Consider the following 8,153-nt stretch of genomic DNA (forward strand, 5'->3'; position numbering starts at 1 on the left):
AACTGTACCAACATGATAAGAGACGGGCTCCTCTTCCTCTTTCTGCCCCCGTTCTCATGTCCTCACTTTATCTGAAGCCTTTATTTTCCCATTGGGATGCTGGGAATCACCCACGCTTTGTATGCATTCAGAGGACACACACATTCACACACATTGTATACACACACCACAAGCACACACACACACTGCACCTCCCACTATTCCTCCCCGGTCATATCTCCGAACTCTACCCTGCCTCCATGACATCAATCTCCAGATGTCACCGCCGCGGGATGACTCGGCAGAGCAGCGTCATTGTTGGGTTTGGAAAACCAGTCTCTGGTCAGTGTAAAAGCTGGATCCCTCTTTGATCCTCCCCCCCTCTTCATGTTCTACTGACACTGTTTAGATGGCCGTGCCAGCCTGAAACACTGGGCATTCCCTATCTATTACTGTCAACTGTGGCACAGCGCTCCAGCCTGTGAGCACAGATCTCAGTTTTGTTTCCTGTTGGTTTTAGTTTGGACAAAGTCTGCACCTTATTTTACACAGAACAGATGGAGTTTGTTTGGTTGCTGATATGTATTCTATATTTTATCTTATAGTAGTATCTTTGTAGACTTGATTTATAGGGATTTTGTCTAGTGTGGCAGTCGACACTATCGTCAGTGCTCAGACAAACACTAAAGTGTGGCTGGTTGCATCTTATTGCATTAGATGGTGCAAGGAAATTATAGCACATGTCTCAGCATCAGGATTTTAGGTTATATTACCATCTTGGATCTTTTCAGAACAAATGTAAATATAACAGAATAAAACATTTAAATATGGCCTGATGTTGCATTATTACGGTCTTACAGTGTAAGATTTTCAAACTAAAGCCAGCGACTATATAAACATCCTGTCTTTCCTGAGCACATGTACAGCCAATAGATTTATCAGTGTCTGAATTCTGTTTAATGTTTGCGTGGAGCTTTCACCTTAAGATGAACCTCTTCATCTGTGAAAAGGTGTATGTGTGTGTGTGTGTGTGATAGAGATGGAGACAGAGATGAGAAGATGTGTGATTGTGTAGTTACAGGCTCCTTCGCTGTCTGGATGTCACCTCAGTGTGAACAGTCTGTGTTTGTCACTATCGCTGTGTTCTCATATAATAGAAAGAATGTGCGCGTGCGTGAAGGCGTGTGTGTGTGCATGTGTGTGTGCGTGTGTCAGAGATGGGGTTCGAGGAAAAAAAAAGAGAGCTGGAAAGTGAAAAAGCAGATGCGCTTGTTCGAAACACACTGTCTGGCCGCCTGGCTCCACCATCTGTTGCAGCTGCTGAATGTTTGTGTGTGACAGTGTGTGTGTGCGCGTGTGCATGCAGGGGGAGTGTGTCTGTTTGCATCATGTACAGTATGTGGGTCGGTGACAAAGACGGGGTTGGCAATTGGCAAGACAAGCAATTCAGAAATATCTTAAAAATGAGTTTTAGATTTGTTAAAATGCACATTTTTGTATTCATCTAGGTTTTATGATAACTGCAATAAAAGTAAGACTGAATGCCCCTGAATGACAAATGGTGTAACCACAAAAGACTGATAAATATTGAGTGTACTTTTTTCTGAAAACATTAAATTGATTTATTTATTTTTTATTTTTTTGCTGTATTTCTGCATTTAAATTTCAATGCATTTTGGCTGAGCTGAGCACTGAACACTGAGCAGGACATAAGCTAAAAACACTGCTTTTTTCCCAAATAATGTGACAAATTATGTAAAAGCTAAGAAACATAGCATTGCATTGCAAAAGCAAATTACATTTATTCCACGTTTGAGTCTAGATTTATTTTCCTGTATATTATAATCTGATTTTTATGAAAAAATACCAGTTCCACCACTTGACAATGGGTTGCATCACGTCATTGACCCATATATTGTGGCGTGAACACAAATGTTGATTCCTGTCAGATGATGGGAATAGGGATGCACAATTGCACATACACATGCAAACACAGGAGCAAAAACACACAATCCCACGGATCAGACAGAAACGCACAAGGTCTGAGTGTTAGATAACACAAACAGCTGTGGTGTTGTGTCCTGTTGTCCTTTAGGCGCTGGGGGGAACAACTTCTGTGCATGTAAAAAGTGTGTGCATGTGCTTGTTTTAGATTGCAAATACTAAAGTGTGTGTTTTACTGCCCAGTGACTTGGACAGTCTGATCCAGGGTCTGCTGTTACTCAGACAGGCTTTGACTCTGTGTGTGTGTGTGTGTGTGTGTGTGTGTGTGTGTGTGTGTGTGTGTGTGTGTGTGTGTGTGTGTGTGTGTGTGTGTGTGTGTGTGTGTGTGTGTGTGTGTGTGTGTGTGTGTGTGTGTCCAGGAATGTGTGTGGACTTCAGAGCCGTGTTTCCCCAAAACATTTCACCACTGAGCTCCGTGGTAAGCCAGAGGGGCACAAGAGGATCAAAGTCCTAAGAAGATTTTGGAAATATCAGACCAGATCTGGCTGTTTTGGTGCAGACATCGGTGTAATAGTATTTGCAAAGTCTTTGTCAGATCAGACAGTTCGGCAAGCGACAAAGTTCTCAGACACATTCAGGAGAAAAATAATTTGAATCAAATGATCTGCCTTCCCTGTGTGACTGCTGACTGTGTAAACCAACAGGTAATTCAATAATGGATTTATCTTAAGTCCTTTATCTAGCAAGATGCCAGGCATTCTCCAGTTCCTGCTGCGTCAACCTGACGAGTAACTGTTTAGTAACTCTGTTTTATACAATTATAAACAGAACATTTGTCGGGTTTAGGCACAAAAAGGGATTTTAATATTTTTCTAAATGAATCATACAGAACTGAATTGACATATACTCTATTATATTAACTTTTAAAGTTAAAATCTTTGACTTATTGAGCTTTTTGAAATTATGATACACATCTTTTTGTCTCACCTTTTGTAAACTACTGTATTTGATTGATTAAGAAAACAATTATTCAGAGAGATTGTGAAGTGAATTTGAAGCAGTCATGACGTCCAATTACATGTTCTTTCCTGACCATATTCCTGCTGGTTCTAAGGGTCGGCCAATGCAAAGGGTTATCATAATAGTATTCCATGTGGATGCTGTCCTGTAAGTCCTTTTGACGGTCCTATCATTTTGCCATCTGTGTTGCGACTGCTGGCCGACCAGCTGATGTGATGTGTGTGATCTGTTTTCTTAAACCCCTGGACAGAACAAAGTAAACACTGCGGGATTGCTCAGAGGCTTCCTTCAGCCTTTGGGGAGGTTTAGGACAATGATATTCGGTCCCACCCACTATAAATCGAAATGTAATCTGTCTTCTTTCCTGCCACTTTCTAAACAAACATTATGCAGCCGTGGGGGATTCAGGCCTTCTACCTACAGGTAGCCTATATGAAGTCCTGGTCAGTGATTTTCATGGTTTTCAAAGCAAAACATGATAGAAATGAGAATCAGAAGATGATGATTATCAGGAAGAGATGAAGTATGACATTTAAAATGCTGATGCTCTATGTTTTCTGAAGGCCTAGAGCTCCCTGAGTGTTCCCCACCGGTGCACCCCCAGTATTTGATCCGGACCTGGTTTAGGTTCGTAGACCAAACTGTAAAAAGAGTACACCGGAGGAAGGGGCAGTTACGAGCTGTGAAGCACTTAACCCGTTTGTTTTGCTACAGCGTTCATGTGTAACGGGAGGGGAGGGACCGGGGAGGAGGGGGGGGGGGGGGGGGGGGGTCGGTGTTGGTATTTCAGACAGACAAGCAACAACAGAGATTAGATTGATTGAGTTACACACGCTACACTTGCGTCCTCGGCTCTCGGCAGCCTAATGGGTCTTAGCAGTGGGCGACAAAGTGCTGTTTTGTTCCTGCCATTGTGCTGCATGTGAATGGAACAAAGCGCCAGCATCAGCCGCTGCGCTCCTGAGCAGACGCTTGGAAGTAGTTGTGTTTACAGCTTGTCTTTTTTTTGACATTTCTGTGGAACAGAAGTAAAAAGTGAAAAAATAATGTAACTTCCTGGGATGTTTGTTCTGCAGATGTTCAACAGTCTGGTTGAGTTTTTGTCGTGTAATGCTATGTCTGAGTGTAGTGTGATGGTTTGGTTGTAATTGTCAGGTGGCCCCTGTGTGCTGAATATACATCAGCAGAAAACATCCCAGTCTCTGAGGGGGGAGAAACCTCAGTCAGCATTGTTTTGTATATTTATCTGCTTTTTTCAGCTTATCAGCTGGCTAAACCTTGCCCCACCATGTTGCTGTCGAGCTTTACATTCTTGGACTTACTCACTTGAAATGCAGTGTAGGTTTTTAAGTTAACACAGTTGGTCCCAAAGGTTTGGTCTTGCAGTGTTGTTTTTCCCAGTGAAGAGAAAACGGTGCCTGGTGGATGCTATTAGCTGGGGCTAACTAGCTAATTAAGCTAACGTGTGTCCCATGAGTTGGTTTAAAACAAAGTGGTGCACTGACTTTTTCTTGTTTACAGCTGATTCGTTTTAACAACACAAATCCTTTAAACTACATTTGGTAACACACATGGTCTATTGCTAAAAATATAAAGCTGTCCCAGACAGAGAGTCAGCTTCTTCTCTTGGTAATTATCCATGAAGAAGAACATTGAAACAAAGAAAAATCATTGCTGTGTAAAGTAAGACATAGTTATACAGGTATGATAAGATATAATGCACAGACACGGTCATTTTGTCAACCGAGCAGACGGCATAATCACACACCGAACATGCTTCTACAACAGCTTTTTCCCAGCCACAGTGAGACTCATGGCAAACACAGACATCACTGCCACTTTTGCACTTTAATGGACCTTACATACATATTCACATTTCTGTGTATATAATATATTTTGGCAGCTTTATCTGTGTTTTATTCTTCAATGCCATTTATCTATGTTATTTATTGATGTTATCTTTTTTGCCTTAACTTATCCCTTTCAAATTCTGTCTTAACTCTTGTAACTCCCGGGGGGACTCTGCACAAAAATTCCTATTGTACCCAGCTCGTCTGTGCACAAAATGGCAAAATAAAGTTATTTAATCTTGTTTGAAAAAGCCCAATAAAGTTGGTAACATTGGCCTAAATTAGCAGCAGCTTAGCTTCGAAATATTACACAGTTACACATCTAGTCATCTTCTTGTTTTTATAACATAACCATCCAGTCATTTTAACCCAGGTAGTCCAAGTGTCCTCATAGATAGATAGATAGATAGATAGATAGATAGATAGATAGATAGATAGATAGATAGATAGATAGATAGATAGATAGATAGATAGATAGATAGATAGATAGATAGATAGATAGATAGATAGATATTTTAATAATCTGTTTGCTAGTAACTCTTGCTTATGAGGCTATAGTTAGATGGATGTGCTGTTGATTGTAGCTTACATAAGAGCGGAGACAAACACTCATAGGCCTGCTCATGTATTGTTGGCCGTTGAAGGCAGACTGTAAAACACTTAAACGCTCCTCAGATGATTCATTTTGAGTCAGTCAAAGGCATTTCAGATCACCATCTAGCCTACACAAATTACAAGATGCTGGGAATAATCAGTCAGCCATGTTTGTTTTCAATTTGTCATGTTGAGGGCTCGTGCTTACGCACAAGCACAAAAATGCTTGATAAAGAGGAATCTTTCATCAGGCTGACAGGGAACACAGCACTGTTTGCCTGTCTAATGCTGTGGGGGAGAGCGCACACACACACTCACACACACATGCACAGTTTTATTAATGTGTTCAGTTAAAGGTATGCAGGTCCCTGAGGTCAGGCTAATCTCATCTAATTTGCTTTTCACCTTTCATGCATCTATTCAGCTCCTGCACACTGAAGATCTTTTATCTTGATTGATTTATAGAAAATGCTTCATGTCATCACACAATACATCGACAAACAGCTGAAAAAATACATCCACTCGGCTCTGTGTGTTTTAACATCCCACATCCCACAAGATAAAAGCTCCATTTTTTTTTTCTTGTCACCTTTTTGCCCTTTGCCACACCAGTTTGGGAAAAAAGGGGAAAAAAAACACAACAAAAGATGGGAATGGTTAGGCCTACATATATATTTAGCCAAAGCTCACTACCCTGAAAAAGAAAAACAACCCTCATCCCTCAGCTTTCCCTCTCGTTCTCTCCGCGCCACAAAATTACAACGTGCAAATTCATAAACATATATGCTGTTTTTGCATGCTGGAAATAAACATGATGGTCGGGAGAGAATGTTGCGTGTTTTTTTTTTTTCTTCTTTCTTTTTCTTTTTTTCATTTCTTCTTGCATGGAGGAGTGGGTTTGGTCCCGAGCTATTGTCTGTCTGTCTGTCTGGTTTTACTCAACCACACACTCCCAAACCATGCCACTGATTACTAGTTTAGAGTTGCACTAACTGCTGTCTGGTCCTTTGGCTAACCTCTAAAGAACCTGGTGGGTGTGTGTGTGATCTTGTGTATGTGTTGGTGTGTTGTGCGGTCTGCTGTCTTCATGCATGTCTATGTTTGTACACTACACAGTGAAAGTATGCGCCTCTTTTTATTTGTGTCCTCGTGTGTTTATCTGTGTCTGTTGACAAGGATCTTGCTGGGAACCTGATGTGAGCTTGGGAACGTTTCACGAGGATTTTTTTTTTTTAGGGGACGTTTTACCGTCAACTTGTGACGTCACTTCCCCTAAAGCCAGAATCTGGATGGGAGGGGGGGAGAGGGGGGGAGAGGGGGTCCTGTGGTTCAGGTCAGGTGACGGCTGGGGTCACGGTGGCCGCATACTCCGAGGAAAAGCTGATTTACTCACTCATTGTAGCCTAATTATTCACTTTTCTGTGGCTTTTCTTGCGTGTGTGCGTTGGCATAAATGCCCAATAATAAAAAAAAAAAAAAAAACACACACACATGAATAAGATGATTACACATTACACTGAGCTGTCTTAGAGGGATTCACGATGAAGGAATGTGTTACGGCTCCCAAAGGGGCATGGCTGTTACAAAAGACGAGCGTGAAGCAAGTGTGATTCAGGTCGTAGCAAACAACGCGGCCCTAAGTCAGCGGTTTGTAGCTTCTTGCCCTGTTTCATTCAAGACTCGCTTCCCTGTGTCTTTTTCTCCTGCTCACTCAGCACACACACACACACACACACACACACACACACACACACACACACACACACACACACACACACACACACACACACACACACACACACACACACACACTTTCCTTCCTGGTGGTGCATACTTGTGTCAGGTGTGCTCTGTTTTTCCAGTCAGGGTAAAGAGGAATCTGGGCCGGGGTCCAAGCTGACTATCAACAGCACATTGCCAGAGCCCGGGACAAGAAGCAACACATCCACTGCGTCTTTACTCCTCCTCCTTCTCCCTTTTCTACTCCTCCTCCACCCATTTTTTTCTCCTCTCCTCTCTCCTGATCACTGGAGCATTGTCATACCGTATTTTAGGTCTTTTCACCCTCCTGTTTGTGTGTTTTCTCTCACTTTCATGCATCCCCCCCTTTTCCTTTGTTCTTGATGCTTCTTCCTGTTTGGTCTCTCTGTCCTCACACACGTTTTCCCTTTCTATCTCTTTTAACTCCCATGTATTTGTTCTGCCTTTCCTCTGCTCAGGGGGGTGTGGAGCCTTGATTTTGGTTTTGTGAACGAGTTCCTGTCTAACGAGGCTTCAAAGTGGCCTCCACCCTTGAAATGACACTGCTTTTAGCTATTTCTATTACCTGCCACTGGCAACAGCTGCATTATTAGAAATCCCTTTGGTGACTGGTGGCTAAATCCCTCAGTTTAACGCTCTTATTTTGTTAGGTTTGACTCTTATTGGTGTGTGTAAATTGTATAGTACAGGTGTGACTATGTACCTGTGTTTGTATGTGTGTGTGTGTGTGTGTGTGTGTGTGTGTGTTGCGCTCTGCTTCAAAGCTTTGTCCTCATCACAGACATGAAAGCTAAGAACTGATGACTAACCCAGAGATGTGTTCAAAGTGTTCCCCAAAGACCTGTCTCAACCTAAAACCACAGTGTGTGTGTGTGTGTGTGTGTGTCCTTTTCTCCCTCACGATGTTGCAGTAATTAACTGTTTTACGAGTTTCTCCCTGACAACATGAACTCAGATTTTCTGTTTTGTGGCAGTGGCTGACAAAAAACTGTGTGTGTGTGGAAG

The sequence above is a fragment of the Trachurus trachurus genome, assembly GCF_905171665.1.
Source record: "Trachurus trachurus genome assembly, chromosome: 24".
Classification (NCBI taxonomy): domain Eukaryota; kingdom Metazoa; phylum Chordata; class Actinopteri; order Carangiformes; family Carangidae; genus Trachurus; species Trachurus trachurus.